This window comes from Hemiscyllium ocellatum, chromosome 13 (genome assembly GCF_020745735.1).
Source record: "Hemiscyllium ocellatum isolate sHemOce1 chromosome 13, sHemOce1.pat.X.cur, whole genome shotgun sequence".
Classification (NCBI taxonomy): domain Eukaryota; kingdom Metazoa; phylum Chordata; class Chondrichthyes; order Orectolobiformes; family Hemiscylliidae; genus Hemiscyllium; species Hemiscyllium ocellatum.
In genome coordinates, this window is record NC_083413.1 from 824,975 (window position 1) to 848,701 (window position 23,727).

Sequence of the window (23,727 nt, forward strand, 5' to 3'; positions counted from 1 at the left end):
GAAGGCAGAGAGTGGTTGTAGATGGAAAGTATTCTGCCTGGAGGTCAGTGTTGAGTGGGGTCCCACAGGGCTCTGTTCTTGGGCCTCTGTTCTTTGTAGTTTTTATAAATGACTTGGATGAGGAGGCTGAGGGGTGGGTTAGTGAATTTGCAGATGACACAAAGGTTGGAAGTGTCGTCGATAGTATAGAGGGCTATTGCAGACTGCAGCACGACATTGACAGGATGCAGAGCTGGGCTGAGAAATGGCAGATGGAGTTCAACCTGGATAAATGCGAAGTGATGCATTTTGGAAGGTCGAACTCAAACACTGAATATAGGATTAAAGACAGGATTCTTGACAGTGTGGAGGAACAGAGGGATCTGGGTGTGCAAGTACATAGATCCCTCAAAGTTGCCACCCAAGTGGAGAGGGTTATTAAGAAAGCATATGGTGTTTTGGCTTTCATTAACAGAGGAATCGAGTTTAAGAGCCGTGAGGTTTTGCTGCAGCTCTACAAGTCCCTGGTGAGACCACACTTGGAATATTGTGTCCAGTTCTGGTCACCCTACTATAGGAAAGATGCAGAGGCTTTGGAGAGGGTGCAAAGAAGGTTTACCAGGATGCTGCCTGGACTGGAGGGCTTGTCTTATGAAGAAAGGTTGAATAAGCTCAGACTTTTCTCTCTGGAGAGAAGGAGGAAGAGAGGAGATATGATCGAGGTGTACAAGATAATGAGAGGAATAGATAGAGTCAATAGGCAGAGACTTTTCCCCAGGGCAGGATTGACTGGTACAAGGGGTCATAGTTTGAAGATATTAGGAGGAAGGGATAAAGGAGATGTCAGAGGTAGGTTCTTTACATAGAGAGTTGTGAATGCATGGAATGCGTTGCCAGCGATGGTGGTGGAAGCAGAGACATTGGGGACATTGAAGTGACTGCTGGACATGTACATGGATAGCAGTGAGTTGAGGGGTGCGTAGGTTGTTACTATATTTTACATTAGGATTAAACCTTGGCACAGCATCGTGGGCCAAAGGGCCTGTTCTGTGCTTTTCTTTTCTATGTTCTATGTTCGAAATAACTGGGGATGAACTCCCAGAAAAATCAAAGTGGGTGTTCTAAACAGGCCAACCTGTGAACTTGTCTGTCCTTGCCACTGCCCAGGATCTCAGGATAAATGGAAGTAATTGGATCCTGCCCCTGTTCCCCGGAGCAAATATTGCACCTGTTGTGGCTTTTTAATGTGAGCTGGGTCTCCTGATTCATCAAACTTTCCAAGTTGAACTGTCTTCTTCAGTGGTGAAAATCTGGCCCAGGATCATCAGCTTTCAGCTTCAGTCAAAGCCAGTTTAGATTTGATCTCCATGTGGAGCCAATGACCAGTTTGTAGATGGCAGGTGGAATTACCCTCCCACCATCAACCGAGTGTTGTTCACTGCCCTATTACTTGGTGCATTGAGACATGTAGGCACGATTGTCCCAGTAAAGATGTAAAATCCAGCTCTCTGGAGGGATTAGTGACTATTGGGGGATTTTAAAGCTGGCATACAAATGCAGCAAGTAGTTAGGATGGCAAATGGTATGTTGGCTTTCATTACAAAGTGGTTTGACTAGAGAAATAAAGATTACCTGCTACAATTGTATCAAGCCTTGGTGAGACCTCACCTTGATATTGTGTGCAGTTTTGGTTTGCTTATCTCTGGAAGAAAATACTTTCAACAGTGGGAGTCCAGAAGAGGCTGCCCTGGGAAAGCGAGATTCCCTGATGAGGTGACACCGAGGAAATTGGCTTTGTAAACACTGTAGCTTCAAAGAATGATGGAACATTTCATTGAAATTCTCAAAATTCTTCCAGGGCTTATTCACGAGAATGTGGATAAGGTGTATCCCCTTGCTGGAGAGTCGAGAACCAGTGAACATTATCTCAGAATGAGGAGCAGACTAATTAAGATTGACAGGAAGAAGAATCTCTTCACAGAGAGCCTCGAACATTTCGATTCCCTAGTCCAGAGGGCTGAGATCGTTTAAATTTCAAGTAGCTGAAAATGTGTTGCTGGTTAAAGCACAGCAGGTCAGGCAGCATCAGGAATGATTCCTGATGAAGGGCTCTGGCCCGAAACGTCGAATTTCCTGTTCCTTGGATGCTGCCTGATCTGCTGCGCTTTAACCAGCAACACATTTTCAGCTCTGATCTCCAGCATCTGCAGACCTCACTTTTTACTTGTAAATTTCAAGTAGGGTCAAATCAAAAATCGATAGATTTCTGGAGACAAGTGACATTAAAAGGATGCAGAATGGGTGATGTTGTCAGTATGGACTTCAGCAAGGCCTTTGACAAGATCCCTCAAGGTAAGCTGATACAAAAGTTGAAATCACATGAATTTATAAGATGGATACAGAACTGGCTTGGTCATAGACAGTAGCAGTGGAAGGGTGTTTTTCTAGGTGGTAAAAACAATGACTGCAGATGCTAGAAACCAGATTCTGGATCAGTGGTGCTGAAAGAGCACAGCAGTTCAGGCAGCATCTAACGAGCAGCGAAATTGACATTTCAGGCAAAACCCCTCCATGTCCCCAGTGGTTTTCCACAGGGATCAGTGCTGGGAACCCCTGTTTTCTGTAATATATATAAATGATTTGGAGGGAAATGTAGGTAGTCTATAAGTAGGTGGCCAAATGGCACAAAGTTTGGGATAGTGAGGAGGATTTATGGGGAGGTGATGGCCCAGTCGTATTATCGCGAGACTATTAATCCCGAGACCCTGGTTTTATTCTGGGGGCCTGCAGTTGAATCCTGCCATACCAGATGGTGGAATTTGAATTCAAAAAGAACCTGGAATTAGGAATAATGATGACCATGAAGCTATTGTCATTTGTCAAGAAAAATTCATCTGGTTCAATAATGCTCTTCAGGGAAGGAAACTGCCATCCTTACCTTGTCTGGTCTACATGTGACTTCTCAGCAATGGGGACCAATGTGGTTGACACTTAATACAATTAGGCATGGGTAATAAATACTGGCCTGACCAGTGACACCCACATCCTGTGGATGAATTTAAAAAAAGGATTGCCAGAGGATACAACAGAGTATAGATAGGCTGGAGACTTGGTCAGAGAAATAACAGAAGGAATTTAATCCAGTCGAGTGTGATGTGATGCATTTTGGAAGGTCGAATGCAGGTGCGAAGTACACAGTAACTGGCAGAACTTTTAGAAAGATCTCGGTGTACAGGTCCACAGTTCCTCCTGAAAGTGACAATACAAGTGGATAAGACGGTCAAGAAGGCATACGGCATGCTTACCTTCATCAGTTGGGGCACAGAATATTAAACGTGGCAAGTCATGTCACAATAGTATAGAACTTTAATTCGATCACTTTTGGAATATTGGGTCTGGTTCTGGTGGCCACGCTACTGTGGAGGCTTTGGAGAGGATACAGAAATAGTTGTTACCAAGATGTTGCCTGGTTTGGAGGGCATTAGCTGTGAGGAGAGATGAGACAAACCTGTTTTGTTTTCACTTAAACATCAGAGGCTGAGAGTTGACCGGACAGAGGTTTAAAAAATTATGAGGGGCATGGGCAGAATGGACAATCGGTGTATTTTTCCCAGGGCAGAAATGTTAATTACTGGGGCACATAGGTTTAAGGTAAAATGAAATAAGTTTAAAGGTTACCTCAGATTACAACAGGATCTTGATCAGATGGGCTGAAAAGTGGCAGATAGAATCTAATTCAGATAAATATGAGGGGCTGCATTTTGGGAAAGCAAATCTTAGCAGGACTTATACACTTAATGGTAAAGTCCTAGGGAGTGCTGCTGAACAAAGAGACCTTGGAGTGCAGGTTCATAGCTCCTTGAAAGTGGAGTCGCAGGTAGATAGGATAGTGAAGAAGGTGTTTGGTATGCTTTCCTTTAGTGGTCAGAGTATTGAGTACAGGAGTTGGGAGGTCATGTTGCAGCTGTACAGGACATTGGTTAGGCAATTGTTGGAATATTGTGTGCAATTCTGGTCTCCTTCCTATTGGAAAGATGTTGCGAAACTTGAAAGGGTTCAGAAATGATTTACAAGGATGTTGCCAGGGTTGAAGGAATTGAGCTAAAGGGAGAGGTTGAACAGGCTGCTGTACTAGAACCCTCTTCTAGTGCCTGTGCTGTACTAGAACCCTGTTCTCGTGCCTGTGCTGTACTAGAACTCTGCTCTAGAGCCTGTGCTGTACTGGAACCCTGTTCTAGTGCCTGTGCTGTACTGGAAGCCGGCTCTAGTTTCTGTGCTCTACTGGAATTCTGCTCTAGTGTCTGTGCTGCTGTACTAGAACCCTGCTCCAGGGCCAGTGCTGTACTGGAAATCTGCACTAGTCCCTGAGCTGCACTGGAAACCTGTTCTAGTGCCTGTGCTACTGAAATGGAATACTGCTCTAATCCCTGTGCTGTATTGGAACCCTGCTCTAGTCCCTGTGTTGTATTGGAACCCCACTCTAGTCCCTGTGCTGTACTAGAACCCTGTTCTAGTGCCTGTGCTGTACTGGAACCCTGTTCTAGTGCCTGTGCTGTACTGGAACCCTGTTCTAGTGCCTGTGCTGTACTGGATCCCTGCTCTAGTGTCTGTTCTGTACTGGAACCCTGCTCTAGTGCCTGTGCTATACTGGATCCCTGCTCTGGTGTCTGTTCTGTACTGGAACCCTGCTCTAGTACCTGTGCTGTACTGGAACCCTGCTCTAGTACCTGTGCTGTACTTGAAACCTGCTCTAGTACCTGTGCTGTACTTGAACCCTGCTCTGGTGCCTGTGCTGTACTGGAACCCTGCTCTAGTGTCTGTGCTGTACTGGAACGCTGCTCTAGTGTCTGTGCTGTACTGGAACCCTTTCTAGTGTCTGTGCTGTACTAGAACCCTACTCTCATCCCTGCACTGTACTGGAACCCTGCTCTAGTGCCTGTGCTGTACTGGATCCCTGTTCTAGTGCCTGTGCTGTACTGGAACCCTCTCTAGTACCTGTGTAGTACTTGAACCTTGCTCTAGTACCTGTGCTGTACTGGAACCCTGCTCTAGTACCTGTGCTGTACTGGAACCCTGTTCTAATGCCTGTGCTGTACTTGAACCCTGCTCTAGTGCCTGTGCTGTACTTGAACCCTGCTCTAGTGTCTGTTCTGTACTGGAACCCTGTTCTAATGCCTGTGCTGTACTTGAACCCTGCTCTAGTGCCTGTGTTGTACTGGAACCCTGCTCTAGTGGCTGTGCTGTACTGGAACCCTGTTCTAGTGTCTGTGCTGTACTAGAACCCTACTCTCATCCCTGCACTGTACTGGAACCCTGCTCTAGTACCTGTGCTGTACTGGATCCCTGTTCTCGTGTCTGTTCTGTACTGGAACCCTGTTCTAGTGTCTGTGCTGTACTAGAACCCTACTCTCGTCCCTGCACTGTACTGTTACCCTGCTCTAGTGCCTGTGCTGTACTGGAACCTTGTCCTAGTGTCTGTTCTGTACTGGAACCCTGTTCTAGTGTCTGTGCTGTACTAGAACCCTACTCTCGTCCCTGCACTGTACTGTTACCCTGCTCTAGTGCCTGTGCTGTACTGGAACCTTGTCCTAGTGTCTGTTCTGTACTGGAACCCTGCTCTAGTGTCTGTTCTGTACTGGAACCCTGCTCTAGTGTCTGTTCTGTACTGGAACCCTGCTCTCGTGCCTTTGTTGCTGCTACATTGTTCAACATAGAAATGTCGCCTGTTTTTAAATAAACAACACTGACCACTCACACACAATGACCTTTAAAATCTGACCACTAAATTCCACTTTCAGTCAAACATACTACTAGCATATAAGAGTACTGGAGAATATCGTGTTAAAGATCTAGATTGACTAGGTGGTAATGTTGTTTAAACGTGAGTTAAAAACAATCATAATGATAATTTCAGTTTAAAATAGCAAGCAGACTGTGAGAAAACTCCATGGCAATTTTCACTTGTGTTCAAGTATAATACATTCCTCGTAAGAAAATGGCTCTATCTGTTATCAATCTTCCAAATGCTGGAGGAAATGGAGGATGCTGACCTGAAGCCCACTCCCTTGGGTCAGTGCATGCTGGGAAGGAAAACAGGCCACAGAGCAGACAATTTTCAGCTTGACTGCATTCACTTTCTCTACTAGGCCTCATGAAAACAAACTGACATAACAAAGGACACAAAATTAATGACCCGTGCTCTTTGTCAATTGACTTCGAGTACCAGCAGCCAATTCACCTTAATTTTTTTTTCACTTTTGTAAACTTTCACCATGTCCTATGGCATCTGGCTGAGATTCTCAGAATTACACTTTTCAAAGGGCCCGTTGTAGCCACTTTCTGTAATTTGTTAATATAGTGTAATTATGCTTCTGTAACAACAAACAAACAAGCAGCTTTGGGTCAGCATTAAGTTATTAGCTGAAATATTTAAGATAGGAACTAATTAAAGTCACCTCCCTGGAGTAGTCCTGTACTTCATAGAGAGACCTAATCATTAACAACTGTCAACTCATTCTTTCTGTTTAAAGACCCACATGAACAACATGTCTCAGAGCTTCAGGTCACATCAAAGGGAGATTTCATCAAAATCTGAAGTCGCATTGCTCTTAGTAAAATAATTTCCAAACTCCAGCTCCTGAAGCGGTACATACTCTTTAATTTGTTTTACCTACATGAGATGTCATCCCAAATTTCCTGGAATAAATTCCTAAATATTCAGAATTACTGGTCGGATGTGTTTGAGTCTAAGGAGCGTCTGCATTTGGCAACGTTCAAGAGTGTGTAAAATGTTTTGCTGGCAAAACGTAAAAAGAATTCTTCATACAAATCAACTTATTGAGCAATTCCATTCGCTGGAGGGGCAGCTTCAGTTATTCAAAAGAAAGTGGGATCCAATGTAACTGTGTGTTGTGATAATGAGCTGATCTGACTACAATGTGAACACATTCCCATCAGTTCTATTTCATGTTAACAGTCATCACTGTACTGGTTGGACTTTGGTTCTGCACACATTATTCCAAACTAGAATCACAGAATCCTAAAATCCCTACAGTGCAGAAAAAGGCCATTTGGTCCATTCAATCTACACCGATCCTCTGAACAGCACCCTACCCAGAGCTGCCTCATCTTGCTACCCAAATTGTTTCAGACATATAATTATTCATTGGGGATGACGTAGGGCAATTAGAAATATGGCTTTATTAGGCTTTACATCTTTGGTATAACAGCTGTGCTTTAAATGCCTACAATGAGAATGAGTGAAAGAGCACTTGATAATTATCTATTGACAGACTATGAAACGCCTTTCACCAAGTGCTTAATGTAAATGATCTGTACCTCAAATGGGCAGATTGGCCCTAAATTCAGGGATATATTCCAACTGACAAGATTACTGATGGGCAGAATACCCTGAAGTCATTTGACAATAATCGCTTGGCATGTTATCATTTCTTCAACAATTGCTCAGGCTCAATCTCCTCAAATTGTCTATTTTTAAAATTGTCAATTCCCTCACTGAGGAGCTAAATCAGATACTAACATTACAGCAAAAAAAGCTATTGAAATATCAGGAGAGCTGTAAAGTGCAAATATAAACTCAAGTGTAAATGTAATTTAAATAAACTATAATTTACTTTTGAATACGGAGGACCTAATAGATCTTTTTAAATTCGGAAAATTTTTGACAGGATGGATGTAGCAAAAATGTTTTGATTATTGGGAATTCACATAAATGTGGACTAGTCAATAGTTAAATTTGGTGTGGAACTCAGGAGAAATTGTCATTTTCTTAACCAGAGAGTAGTGAGAATGTGAAACTACAGGAATTAAAATGAATAGCACAGATTTATTAAGAAAAAGCTGCATAAGAAAGAAAAAAATGAAACGTTATGCAGATTTTTTTTATTATAATGCAGACATTTATTAAGTGAAATATGGTTGGGTGAAGCTCATGTGAATTAAACATGGCTTAGACTATTGGGGGGGTGGGGGTAAGAGGTTGTTTTCTGTACAGCAATTTCCATCTAATTTTATGTAATTCACTTGCCTGCACTCTGCTATGTTAATTCAATTTAGTTTAAATCTAATCTTACCTGAGTTATTTACTTAAATCAGTAATTCTGTCAATGCAGCAATATACAAAGATTTTCCCCCTCTTTTCTACAACTTCTCACCGTTCATTTCAGAAGTAACACAAAGATAAAATAAACTGATCACCAGAAAACAGACTCAGAAAATGTTTGTCTTTCTCAACAAAGTAAATACCATAAATGTAAAAACGTATTTTAAATGGGAAACCTGTTGAATGAGGAAGGGCTGTTGGTAGGCTGAGTCACCTTTCTGTAGGTTCCTGTAGGTTGTTGACGAACAAATGAGTGAGTTCAGACATCCAACCACCATGATGAAAGGTTTAAATGTAAATCTCTCTTTCCCCTCTCCCCATACACAAAGCAAAATGAAAAAAATACTACCAGGAACACAATGGCTTCAAACCACATGTTAATGCCTGTTCTCAAAAAACTTCCATTTTGTGCATTTTTACAATATGTTACAAATTTTCGAAAGAAATTATAAGCTCAATTTAGCCTTTGCTAAGAGCTGGGGATGAACATATGAATTGTGGCTATAACAGTTTCACAAAGAGTGCGATAAAGACTTGTATTAATATAGCTCCACTAATGTCAGAGAAAAGCCGAGCCAGCTAGACAGATGTAAAGATCAGGCAAAAACTCGCCCAACTGGGCATTGCTCAAGCTTGTACAGGATTCAATCAGGTTCAAATATCTTCCTATCCCCTCATATGAGATGATATTAGCTTCTCACAATTGCAGATCCTTTAGTCTCCAAACTTTCCACAGCGCTGTTATTTTCAGTACCTTAGGGTTTTGAGTTAATGATTCATTAATAGACCCTTTAATCACATCTATTCATGTGTATATGGATTCCATGAGCCAGTGATACATCATATCCAATGAGCACTTAGATTGTTACATGAAATATCTTGGAGTAATCTAAACCCCTTACAATAATTCTCTAAGAATGCTCCACAGCTTTTGGTGACCCATGTAAATGGAAAGAAATTGCAGCTGCCTAATAATTCTGCTGCTGATATCTCCTGTAGCCACCACGAACACATTGTAACATTAGCTTTGGTAATGAGTTCAGTGCTGGAACATACTTACAGCTTGCCATTGCTTCAATGATAAAAAAATTAACATTGCTTAAACTTGAAACTGCTTCCTTAATGAATGTTGGTGACCACACTGTATAGCTCACAATTGGCTGACCCTTTCTTGAACCCATTGAATATAAATAGAAATTTCCTGTAATACACCTTGAATTAAATGATTAATGATATCAGAGCTCCAGTTTACCTGAGAAGGTTCCTCTATGTGTTCTCAGGTTGGCTCTATTGCAGGCCTCTGAGCCTGAAATTATGGATTCAAAGCTCATTCCTGGAAATTAGTGCATAATTCACCTTGACACTTCATTGCAGTACTGCGGGACTGCTACATTGGTGAATCTGCTATCCTTCAGCCAAGCCATTAAGCTGAGTCCCCAGCTATTGTCTCAGGCAAATATTAAAGATCAAATGACAGTATTTAGAATGATCTATCTTGGAGCAACAACCAATATTCTTCCTTCAAGCACCATTTCCAAGAAAACAACGTCACTTTTTTAAAACTATTTATCTCATTGTTGTGCATGGAACTAAAAACTATTTTTGCTCATGTAAAATTGATTGCATTTCTAAATCAATGTATATGCCATGTTTAAAGTAATATTTAGAGCAATATGATAATGAGCTATGTAATGACAAGTGTCTTTGTTTTTGTAATAACATATGTCTTTAATCTCCCTTCACCCATTCATCTGTCATCTCCAGAGCTCATTATTTGAATGCTCATCTTGTTGGCCTCTCAGCCCCCACCTTCCCATGAACTTCAACTGACCCACAACTCTGTTGCCTCCATCCTAAACTGGGTCAAGTGCCATTCCCTCATCTTGATGAGCTCATCAACCCTTGAATGTAACAGACTCATTCTCACATTCAAATTCCTCCACAGCTTCACTCCTCCCAATCTAGAAAACTTTTCCAGCTTTGCAATATTTCGCTCTGCCTCCAGTTGGGCTGTTTTCATTGGAGCAGAGATGACTGAGGGGCATACAGGATTGTTAGGGGCTTGGACAGAATGGATTAGGAGCAGCTGATTCCCTGAGTTGAAAGGTCAGTCACAAGGGGACAGGAGGTTTAGGAGGGCTGTGAGAAAGTAACCTTTTTACTCAGAGGGTGACGGCGGTCTGGAATATGCTGCCTCGGAAGGTGGTTGAGCTGAGTTACCTCACATCCTTTCAAAAGTATCTGGATGAGCACTTTCACATCATAACGTTGAAGGTTATGAGCCAAGTGCTGGCAAATGGGATTAGGTTGAAAGTCAGGTGTTTCTTACATGTTGGTGCACTGTGCAATTCTACCATTCTCCCTTTGCTTATTTTTGTTGGATGTAACCTCAGTCATCTAGGCCCGAAGTTCTGGAATTCTCTTCCCAAACCTTGCTGCCATAAAAGCTCTTAAAAAGTTAAGACACTTCTCTTAAGTTTACCAAACATTGGACCACTTATTGTAACATCTCCTTCTTTGACCAGTATCCATTTTCTCTGCATAACATCCTGCAAAGACCTTTGGATATTTTCCTACATTAAAGATGTTCATAAATTGAATCTTTACTCAGTACATCACCAATCAAGAATGTGGTGCTGGAAAATCACAGGAGGTCAGGCAACATTTGAGGAGTAGGAGAATTGACATTTCAGGCGTCAGGATTCCTGATGAAGGGCTTATGCCTGAAATGTCGATTCTCCTGCTCCTCAGCTGCTGCCTGACCTGCTGTGCTTTTCCAGCACTATATTCTCGACTCTGATTTCCAGTATCTGCAGTCCTCACTTTCTCTCAGTACATCACCATGCAGGCTGAGGGAGAAGCAGGACCAAGCTGAATGTTAACAGAAAAAGATATGTTCCAAATTTTAATTTTACGCCTTCAGAATATTAAAATTTACATTAGAATATTAACATTTTAACACACCATTAAAAAACTTAATGGTAATAATTCAAGTCAGGGATTTTCTTCGCCTGCCCACTTGTCAATCCTCCTCACAATAAGTCATACATCTTTATTTCTGGCTGCTTTATTAATTTCACTTGAGCATTGACAAGCTGTTCTCATTGTTCCAGCTAAACCACTGGAGGAAATATGTTGGCATGCTGGCAAATATCCTTGGCTCCCCTAAATTGTTTGCAAATAGTTTCATTGTTCGTGTTTAAATCTGTGGAAATGGCAGCAACTCACTGGAGGCTACACAGCGAGCTTACATCTGCCTACATGGCACAGACTGGAGGAAGGCTCATCTATTACTGTTTCTTGATATCGTCTAAATTATCTTGTGTTAAGTGCACCAGCACATATTAAACCATTTACTCTTATCGTTAGATTGAGTTTTTTTTAATCCCTTTCCCTCTCCTCGCCCTCCCATATACTCAATTATGTGCAATGAAGTATTCCATAAGTTAATGATTAGGGCAGATCAATCTACATAGTCACAAAGCATTGCTTCTCATGATTATGTTACATTGCCTTACAATGAACACAGCAAGACCTCTACAAAAGCACAACAAAAGGACGAGAAGGAAGGAATTATTTTATAAAAGACACTTTAGAATTCTTCTATAATTTTTCTTATTGATCTCTGGTTTGAAGGTCTCCTGGTGCATGACCCTTACAGAAGAAGGCACACTTTTCACTTTAACGTGTTTGATGTTTTGAAAATGGTTCATAAAAATCAATGATTTATTTTGTTTTCTTCCTGCAGCAAACAGCCGACAGTTTTTGAAGTCAATCTGAGAATCATATAGATTGCCTCCATTCCAAGAATTTATTCCAAAATGATATATTTTTTAAAGTCATATTCCTGAAAACATAAATTGTTTCGTGCTTTTTGTGACCCTTTTAATGTTGAGATTGGATACATAGGAGGCATTTTTCCAGCAGATTATGATGTTAGAGTGGTATGGTGACACTGTCGATACACATGATTGGCAAACTCAGAAACTTTCTGCTTCCTATTTATAGGGTTGATCTTGCATTTGTACAATAACGTAAAACTGGTGACATAGCAAATTGTTTTTCATATTTCTGGTTTGTATTTTCAATTAATTCAATCGAAATAAAATTTCAGGAAGATGTAACATATCTTTCAACTTTGTGGCTCCCAGTCTCTGGCCAGCAACTTTTTTTTATGATCTGTCTTTCTCAGATCCAATCAACACTGAACTCAGTCTGCCTTTGTTTTGTTCACTCACTTTGTCTATCCTGCCTTGTAACTTTCTGTTCTCATCACAGATCACATTATGCCTCTTCATGTCATCTTCAAACTTAGATATACAAATCTCTATAGCTTCATTAAAACGACTAATTTTATATAGTGCAAAGCTGGTGTCCCTGTACTCTGAGGAAGAGTCACTAGGCCTGAAACATTAACTCTGAATTTTCTTCACAGATGCTGTCAGACCTGCTGAGTTTTTCCAGCAATCTATGTTTTCATTTCTGATTTCCAACATCCATAGTTTTTTTGGTTTTTTGTTTCTCTGTACCAATCCCTCAACAATGTAACTTGTTACATCCTATCAAGAGGAGATTGTATCCTTTACCTCCATGGTCTGTCTCCTACCTTCCAACCAACTTATATCACAAGGTTAGTTCCAATTTCATGCACTCTCATTTCTCCCAGTAGTCTTTTGAGTGGAACTTCTCAAATATCTTCTGAAAATCCATATAAACAATATCCATTAATAACTACTACTACCACATTAGTGTCCTCCTCAAAAGAAATTGAATGATGTGAGCAGAACTGTTCCAGGACAGGGCAAATCAGGGCAACTGTCGTGGACCTTGGGATTCTTGAACAGTTGATTTTTAAAATTCATTCAAGGATGAGGGCACCGCTGGCTAGGCCAGCATTTATTGCTCATCCCTAACTGACTAGAGAGCAGTTAAGAGTTAACCACATTGGTCTGGAGTTATGTCGTTTAAGGATGGTAATTTCTGTCCCTGAAGGGCACCCGTGAACCAGATGAGTTTTTCTGACAACCGACAATGGATTCATGGACAACACTTGACTCATAATTGCAGATTTGCACTGAATTAAAATTTCACCATTTGCCATAATGAGATTCAAACTCGAATCCCCAGAACATTAACCGGGTCTCTGGATAAACAGTCAAATAATGTGGCACTGGAAAAGCACAGCAGGTCAGGAAGTATCCGAGGAGCAGGAGAATCAATATTTCGGGCATAATCAGGAATGAAAGGCTTATCCCTGAAACATTGATTCTCCTGCTCCTCGGATGCTGCCTGACCTGCTGTGCTTTTCCAGTGCCACACTTTTCAACTCTGATCTGCAGTTCTCACTTTCTCCTAGTCTCTGGATTATCAGTCCAGTGATTTGGGAATCCAATGACTTATTGTTTCACTTCTGGTTTGATTTGAAGGCAGCAAGAGGTTAATAAAGCAAAGAAGATTTATGGAATTATCATCAATAATGATACAAGGATTATTGCTGCATTATTGTGGAGATATCACACAATTTCGGACATCTCCTTTGGTAAACACCTCATTCTCAGCACAATTTCGGATTGTATTACAGGAGATTAACTTGAATGACTGTGATTGGTGAGTTTTTTTAAAGAAAATACTTGGAATTCCATTTTATTCTGCAAGTGAAGGAAAGGGGAAGAGATAAGAGACAGTGATAATTGGTAATCACAGAAAAGTCAAACTTACAGATTTGGAGACTTTAGTTTGCAGGATGGAAAGAAAAACTGAAGAGCCATGGTGGGGAAAGTGGGGAGGGTGGTGTTGAGGGAGAGATTAGTTGGGGAGGGTGGTGTTGAGGGAGAGATTAGTTGGGGAGGGTGGTGTTGAGGGAGAGATTAGTTGGGGAGGGTGGTGTTGAGGGAGAGATTAGTTGCACAGTGTGACTTTTCCAGTGGAGAAGGGACACGTACAGTGTGATTTTCCCCTTGGGAGCAGGCCTTGTGTAGTAAGACTTGAACCGAACCCTATACTCCTCAAGGCCAGTATAACTGCTGTTATTCTACTCTACATTCCCTCTCTCTGATCAGCTGCTTATGTTCACACAGCCACTCACTCTTCATCTTGTGATTTCACAGAATTGCATCAAATGGTTCTGATTGGAATATGGAGTGACTGGAGCTGCATACAGTCTGCAGGGCTCACTCCTAATTCTGAGAATTTAATACAGCTCCTCAAACATGGTGCTGGAACCAATTTTGTGGTTTCTGGCCTTAATCCAGCAGCCACACCATAGATACGAGCTCTAGGTACTTCACAGTGAGCCATAGCCATAGAGAGAAGGGAGCAATGGAACACTGATTCAACCAATATTTCTTCAACATGACATTGGAGATAATGTCTTACACCCTCTGTTTTCCCTCCAACTGCCTTCCATCCTCTCAAAGGAATCATGCTATCCAGCAGTCTTCCAGTATCTGTGGAATTCATTGCCCAGAGTGTGGGGAACACTGCATAACTTTAAGGGGGAACAGATATTTAATTAGTTACAGATTAAAGGGTTATAGGGATTAGGCAAGAAAGTGGAGTTGAGGCCGAGATAAGATCAGTCATGAACTTATTAAATGGTGGAGCAGGCTCAAGGGGCTGAAGAGCCTCCTCCTGCTCCTAGTTTTTATGTTTATCTAGACAACTTATATGATATCCTGTAGAGTAATTCTTCATTTATACATCAACAATGCAAAGTAACAACATTACAAATAGCATTGTACAGTTCAATTTATACTATATTTTCTTTTCTTTTCATCTGTTTTAACAATTTATGCTAAATTATCCAAATTTTTAGATTATCTTAAAGACTATTTACTTTACAACTCTGACATCTTCATGATAATTTGGATTTTCACAATAAATTTAAACATCATTAGTATCATGAATTCCAAACATCAACTCCACTGATCACATTTTTTTTAAAACAATGTGGAAAGTTGATAATGACAAGAGTCAAGATTTGGTTCACTCGATCCTATAATTTGTATTCCATATATGCCTGGCCTGTGTGATTCAGCCTTTGACACCTTTTGTAGTTGAGCAGAGAATGAACCTGGAATCTGTGAGTTACAATAAAATTCCTTTGCAAATCTGATCAAGCTCCTTACTGTAAGAGTAATTGAAAATATCATATATTTATTAACAGCTTTGCATGCAATGCCAAATGCCAGTAGATGGCAGTTGTAACCAGTTTCCAAGTATCTACATAATTGAAACCAGGACCCATTCTCAACCTGTTTACGAATTATAGAAAGCAAACCCCATTATCACTAGGTACTGTATCATGGAGTCAGATTTTAACTTGTAATGGAAGTTAGTAAATTCACCCAAATAAAAGTTTCTGCTAAAAAATCATCAGCAAGGCACAAGCACTCAACATTTCTGAAGACAATTTGATTACTTTCCAGGTGATTTCCAAAGATAATGTTTACTTGTCTATCGTGACTAATTGTACCTTGTGATTGAACCTTGTATTATTTTAGAATCCGTTGAGAGTCTATTCCAAGCTGTCATTTTATACCTGTTTCACCAAAATTCTAAGCAAGTTCTTCAAAGCCAGAGTGTGTGTGCAGCCTTCCTAATCAAGGAGGAACACAAAACCCTGTCTTCTGACACAAGTTAAGACTTGGGTGTGACATACATGCATTGGCACAATGAACACTTAATTTACTGAAACTTAAAAAGTCAAACAGAATTCACTATCTCCACTGTTTAATATTTAACCAATATCAACACTTTGTAAGTTTTATCTAGAATACCATTGATGCAGAGACCAGTATCTTTGTCTCTTCTACCATGAGATATCTCTTGCTTATTAAATAACCGTTTGGCAAACTCTCCAAGAGTTCCAATGCAAATAACTCAAATACATATTTTCCAACATTTGTATCAATCTTTTCAGCCAGACTCAATATATTGGTGCTCAGAAGCAAATGGGAATGATTGGATAAATAAATCATATTTATATTTAAACTATGGTACTTACATAAGAAGAATGGAACTAATTAAAGAACCGTCAAGACAGATGAAAACCAATTATCGACCAACCAGTTGCAGAAAGCAAACAGATTTTTAAAAATTCTAATTCTAAAATACTTGCTGCTTTAGAGTGAATCATGTAGTTCTCAACAGATTTATCTGCACAAGGCCAATTTGTCAGCTACCTTCCACAACAGACGAAGCCAATTTTAGAACATTACATCGGTGGGTCTGCCTTCAGGCAAGCACTTTTTTTTATCTTGCTAACCTAGCATCCATGTTCTCAGTGACATCAATCAATGTTCCTTACTGATTGATTGGCATATAAAAACGCTGATTAGAATCACAAATTGATTCTCAGGCCTATCTTAATGCTCCAGGTCTAAATCAGTGTCTGATAAACAGAACTTTGTGTTTTATTTATAGTTGTAAATTGAAGTTCTAGGTTGCTTTGAGGACTTGGTTGCTAAATTACCAGTAAAGTATCTTAGAACTTTACATTTTAAGTAGAGTATTTCTGCAGATAGCATAGCAGTTTACCTCATTAATTTAGTTTGCTATCAATATAAATGCTGCTTTTGCTCTCAACCCATCCAGAATTCACATTAAAACAATAACAAATGCTGCTGAACTGCTTAAGTGTAGGGATGTGTCTGGAGAAAGCAATACCGCACCAGACCTGTGGAATCATCTATCAGTTTCCTGGCCTGACCTCCGTAGCAGTAAAACATCTCCATCCCCACCCCCCACAACATCAAGCATCCAATACACTGTTCCCCTAACCCAAAGCCATTAGATTTCACTAGTCCATGGTGCCAGATGGTTTTGGAGTTATTGAATGTCTGTGGTATCATTTTGAAGGAGGTCATATGGGGGACACTAACACATGGATAAGAACATTTTATTGCAAGGATCAGGCATATTTTCAGATTGATGTGATTGTTCTTAAGGGAATAGATTTCCCCTTTGAGGGTCTTTACAGATTAGCTGTTATTAATTCTGTAAGAAAATTGAAGCACATTGGTCACTACTTGAATGCGTAACTGGTATGGTAACTGAATTAGTTACATTTCCATAATTTTCTATTGTCTTTTCTGATGCATAGGAAGTCCTATAAAACTGACTCATGTAATGTAAGCAGCTAATTTCCAGCCAGTAGCCCCAGCAGACTGTATCGGCACCAGCATCTATGCAGTTTACTGTACATACACCGAAAGGTTAATGAAGTATTATCTCTCATTATGTGAACAACAAGTCGCCTTTGTTTATTGCTGCTTAGTAGACAATGGTCTTCTGAAGCTGCACAGGTGAACGATGTATAGTAATTGGGAATGACTCTTACCGGGGACAAGTAAGGCTGTTTATCAGGACGTATCCCTGAAAGATACATGTGAGTGCAGCTGTCCGTCAATATTCAATGAATGGTATAGTGCAACAAAACATCGAGGGATAGCAAACAGAATGCTATCATTCAGATATCACCCTGAGAAATTCACACACAACTGAAAAGTACATATGTCATTGTGATGTCAATTCATCTGCCACTAAAAAACTGCCCAGCTCAATATTAAAAATACTCCGAAGTGAAGGTTGTTTGATGGTGAAGTTTGACGACAACCTTCAAACTGAGAATTCCAGAAACAAAGCAAAATGTAAATACTTCTCCCAGAATTCACTGCAAAACATACACAAAATAATGAAATCGAGAGTGTGGTGCTGGAAAAGTACAGCAGATCAGGCAGCATCTGAGGAACAGGAGAATCGATATTTCGGGCATAAAAAAGGTGAATCCTGATGAAGGGCTTATGCCCGAAACATCGATTCTCCTGTTCCTCAGATGCTGCCTGATCTGCTGTGCTTTTCCACCTCAAAGTGGTCATAATAACTAGAAAAAGCCCTGAGGAATACATCCTTCGAGTTTGCTGAGAAAGGTCAGCGAGTTAGCAAGTGTGTATATATGTTGGGGAGTAACAGAAAGACTCACATTTGGTGAATATTTGGAAAGTTACTGAAGGTAAAGGTTTGTAACCACATTAGTTAAGTATGAAACCAAAGAGTGAAGTTAAGTGTGATTCGTCACTTAGATTGCCTGTTTATAAAAGATATTACTGGAAAGAAAATGAATTGAATCTTTCTTTTAGCTATTTATGATAAGATCGTTTCAACTAACTTTACATGTTCTTTCTAATCTTTATTGTAACAAATTTCTGCTCTTTTGTTAAATGTACCTTGGCAACTTCTTGTAACATGTTCAATGTTACCATCAACTGGGATCATAACAAACTCTCTGCATTGCAGTGTTCCCCAAACATCAATAAGATTCATCTTTTTTGGTCATATATTAAAGCTTAAACGATAAATATTGAGTAGTGCATCAAGAGATTTTCACAGTTGTTATTTTAACAGGTCACACACACTTCTACGTCCAGCTGAACATGCAACTGGGATCCAGGTTCAGTGTCTTATTCCAAGTCCTCTATCAACAACATATTCCTCAGTACTATCCTGTCTATTGGAAGCTTCAGTGACATTACATACTTAAAACACTTTTGTCTTAAACATGTTCTCACTGCCTTTAACATTTGAATTCCTGAATTTGATTAATGCTGTGTGATCTAAAATCAGCAATGGGCAAGTTCTGCCTGGGGTTTAACTTTGTTAAACAATATCTCTTTGTATCAACTGTATTTCTTCACTCCTGAGAGGAGAAAGATACTAGTTCAACAGCTCTTTCAAAGTTGAGAGAAATCAACGTCATACTGTGTACACAGATAAGTCCGAACACTGCAAAGTCATTGTGAATCAGTGGACTTTGGAGACAGTGGACTTTAAGATCAACAAATTAAATATTTATACGAACTATTAAATGTTTAAGTTATTGCATTCAATAGTTGCCCTTCTCCAAGTGAACAGCTCTGTCTGACAAGTGTTGTGAAGGTTACACTGGCATGTTTCACACACTACATATCTGTCACGCAATCTCATTTTCCAGAAAGAATCTATTCATTTATAATCTTTGTTAGTGAGATAAATAATCTGGGTATCTCAGAGAATGTTACAATAAAGGGTGTATTTATGAAGTATTGCAATGAGAAATTCTGAACATGTTAGAGGTTGTTATAAGGAATGACCTTGAATTTAACATCGTACTAAATATAACTGAACAATATAAGGTATGTCTAACAATATTATACTAAGGATTATTCAGTATAGCAGGGATTGTTATTTTGAGTGTAATATGACATCAAGCAATGCTATATTAAAGGGTGTGGGCATGTCTGAGTGTGAAACTAAACAGAGCAGAACATATTACGTGGTTATAATTGAATTGTGATGTAATAATATTGTTATTACATGGTAATGACAGAAACAGGCCATTCAGTGTAACAGGACAAAGTTTTACATCAGCCTCCTCCCTCCCATCAGTATCCTTCCACCTTGTTCCCCCTTATGTACTTATTCAGGTTCCCTTAAGTCATCAATGCTCATCATCACAAATCTTTTTTTATTCACATAAGGAATGTGAGTGTCCCTGGCTAGGTCAGCATTGTTTACCCCTCACTAACTGCCCTTATGATGGTAATGTCTTTTTGTTGTAGGTACATGCATTGTGCTATTAGAAAGATACTCCAAGATCCTGAAGGATCAGCAATTTATTTCCAAGATAGGACAGTGCATGATTTGAACGGAAATTTGCATTTGGTGGTCACTTCTTCTGTTGCCTTTATTCTTCTGGGTTGAAAAAGTCACGTTAAACAAAAAAAAATTGTGGGTGCTGGAAAACAGATCTGATTCAGTTCTGAAGAAGGGCCACTTGACCCAAAACATTAACTCTGTTTTCTCTCCACAGATACTGCCAGGCCTATTGAGCTTTTCTAGCAATTTTTGGTTTTGTTTTGGGAAAGGTCACATGTTTGGAAGGTACCATCTGAGAGCCTTGATGAGATGTTGCATCTTTTAGATGGTACACACTGCTGCCACTATACTTCGGTAACATTGAGTGAACAGTAAAGGTGACAAACTGGGACCAATCAAATAGACAAAGTCTTTTCCCTGTGGTGGGCCAGTCCAGAACAAAAGAGCATAGGTTTAGGGTGAGAGGGGAATGATTTGAAAGGGACCTAAGGAGCAACTTTTTCAGGCAGAGTGTGGTACACTTATGAAATATGGTGGAGGATGGCACAATTATAACATTTAAAAGGCATTTGGATAGATATTTGAGTAGGAAGGGTTCAGAGAGATATGGGCCAAAGGCTGGCAAATAAGACTAGATTAATTTAAGATATCTGGTCAGCATGGACGAGTTGAACTGAACGGCCTGCTTCATGTTGTACATCTTTATGACTCTATAACTCTGAATGGGCTGCTTTATCTTGGCTAACACTGAATTTCTTCAGTATTGTTGGAGCTGCAGTCAGCCAGACAAGAGGAAAGTACTGTCGGCTGCAAGGTGTTGGAAAGGATTCTGAGGGATAGGATTTATGACCATCTGGAAGAGCTTGGCTTGATTAAATGTAGTCAACACAGCTTTGTGAGGGGCAGGTCATGCCTCACAAACCTTATTGAGTTCTTTGAGGATGTGACTAGAAAAGTTGATGAGGGTTGAGCTGTGGATGTGGTGTATATGGACTTCAGCAAGGCATTTGATAAGGTTCCCCATGGTAGGCTCATTCAGAAGGTCAGGAGGAATGGGATACAGGGGAACTTAGCTGTCTGGATACAGAATTGGCTGGCCAACAGAAGACAGTGAGTGGTAGTAGAAGGAAAATATTCTGCCTGGAAGTCAGTGGTGAGTGGTGTTCCACAGGGCTCTGTCCTTGGGCCTCTACTGTTTGTAATTTTTATTAATGACTTGGATGAGGGAATTGAAGGATGGGTCAGCAAGTTTGCAGATGACACAAAGGTTGGAGGTGTCATTGACAGTATAGAGGGCTGTTGTAGGCTCCAGCAGACATTGACAGGATGTAGAGATGGGCTGAGAGGTGGCAGATGGAGTTCAACCTGGATAAATGTGAGGTGATGCATTTTGGAAGGTCGAATTTGAAAGCTGAGTACAGGATTAAGGATAGGATTCGTGGCAGTTTGGAGGAACAGAGGGATCTTGGTGTGCAGGTACATAGATCCCTTAAAATGGCCACCCAAGTGGACAGGGTTGTTAAGAAAACATATGGTGTTTTGGCTTTCATAAACAGGGGGATTGAGTTTAAGAGTCATGAGATCTTGTTGCAGCTCTATAAAACTTTGGTTAGACCGCACTTGGAATACTGCGTCCAGTTCTGGTTGCCCTATTATAAGAAAGATGTGGATGCTTTGGAGAGGGTTTAGAGGAGGTTTACCAAGATGCTGCCTGGACTGGAGGGCTTATCTTATGAGGAGAGGTTGACTGAGCTCGGACGTTTTTCATTGGAGAAAAAGAGGAGGAGAGGGACCTAATTGAGGTATACAAGATAACGAGAGGCATAGATAGAGTCAATAGCCAGAGACTATTTCCCAGGGCAGAAATGACTAACACAAGGGGTCATAGTTTTAAGCTGGTTGGAGGAAAGTATAGAGGGGATGTCAGAGGCGGGTTCTTTACACAGAGAGTTGTGAGAGCATGGAATGCGTTGCCAGCAGCAGTTGTGGAAGCGAGTTCATTGGGGACATTTAAGAGACTACTGGACATGCATATGGTCACAGAAATTTGTGGGTGAACACATGAGGATCAGTGGTCGGCATAACATCGTGGGCTGAAGGGCCTGTTCTGTGCTGTACTGTTCTACGTTCTATGTTCTATATTCTATATTCTATGTTCTCTACAGAGTCTTGGTTTTAGTCTTGTACATGGTGGACAAGCTACAGAAATCCAAGTCTCTGAACTGTTCTTGTAGCCACAGTATTTACTTGACAAGTCCAGCTCAGTTTCTGGCCAATGGCATACCATCCAGAATGTTGACGCTTGGGTTTCTGTAATAGTAATGTTATTGAAAGACTGCATGCAGATTAGCTACTTTTATTAGAGATGGTCATTGTCTGATATTTGTATGGTGTGATTGTTACTTATCAACACAAACCTGAAGGTAATCCAGGTATCACTGCAATTGAACATTGTATTAGATAAAGGTAAAGTTCCCATAGTCCCTGAGGACTTTAGGGCTGCTCCTTCGTTAGAGAAAAATGACAGGTAGGTCATGAGGTTGAGAAGGCAGGACTTTCATCATAACTGAGCTGATAAAGGAATTAAATCTTACTGTTGCCATCAACCTGCATTGTAAATTATCTAGCCAACTGAGCTAACTGACCACCCCTTGAACATATTGTACTCATTGATGAACAGCTCATTCCCTTATGATGGAGGCAAGGTCATTGATGAAGCAGATGAAGATCTTTGAGCCTAGGACACTACCCCGAGGGACTCCTGTAGACATGTCTTGGAGTTAAGATGACTGAGCTCTGACAACCACAATCATCTTCCTAGTACCAGGTATCACTCTAACTAGTAGTAAGTTTTCCCCTAGTTCTCTCTGATTCCAGTTTTACTATGGCTCCTTGATGCTACATCTTGTCAAATGCTGGCAAGAAGTCAAGGCCAGTCACTCTCACTATGCCTCTTGAGTTGATCTCATTTGTCCATGTTTAGACCAGGACTGGAATGCATTCAGCAGCTGAGTGGCCTTGACAGAACCCAAACTGGGCACGAGTGAGCAGGTTATTGCTAATTAAGTATCAATTGATAGCATTATTGATGACAATTTCTTGTATTTTGTTGCTGACTGAGAGTAGCCTGATAGAGTGGTAACTGGCAGGGTTGGATTTGTCCGGCTTTTTGTGTACAGGATATATCTGCACAATTTCCACATTGTTGGGTAGATGCCAGTGTTTTAGTTGTACTGGAACATCCTGACTCGGTGCATGGCTAGTTCTGGTGCTCAAGTCTTCAGTACTATTGCTAGAATGTTATCAGGGCCCATAGCCCTTGTGGTATCTAGTACCTTCAGCCATTTCTTGATACCATAGTGAGTGAGTCAAATTAGCTGCAGACCGGCAACTATGATGCTGAGGAGGATGCTAAGGTAGCTCAATTGTTCAGCACATCTGGCCAAGGATACTTATAAATTATTCAGCCTTGCAGTTTATCCCTTGTGGCAGCAAGATCCATTGTTTAACTATGTTCCATTAAGAAATACTTTGGAGAACTATTATGGCAGGAGATGTGGGCTATGTCAGAGAACATATTACAAAGGGAAAGGGGTATATATCAAACCTTGTTATAATGGTAGTTATATCAAAAATCCTGAGTGAAAGAGGATGTGACGATGGAAGCTGTGCCTAAACAAATGGGATTTAATTCTTGGAGACAGAACATTTTATGGTGGCCCTTTCTTCAGCCATAAAGCCCTTCTACGCCTCAGAGCTTGGGCCTTTTCCACAAATTACAACAAGAAGCAAAATGAGGCCAAGTATCTCCAGGTCATTTGGGAGGAAGAGGGAATTTAAAGGAGAAAATTGGAGAAGGAAAACAGTCACAAACTGATAAAGAGCAGAATGTGGTCGTTTGCTGCCTCTTGACTGGGTCAACTTGAGTACAGCTATCCAATTTCCCCCATTCTTTGAAATAGCCCTGCAAATATTTCTCTTCAAATATTAAT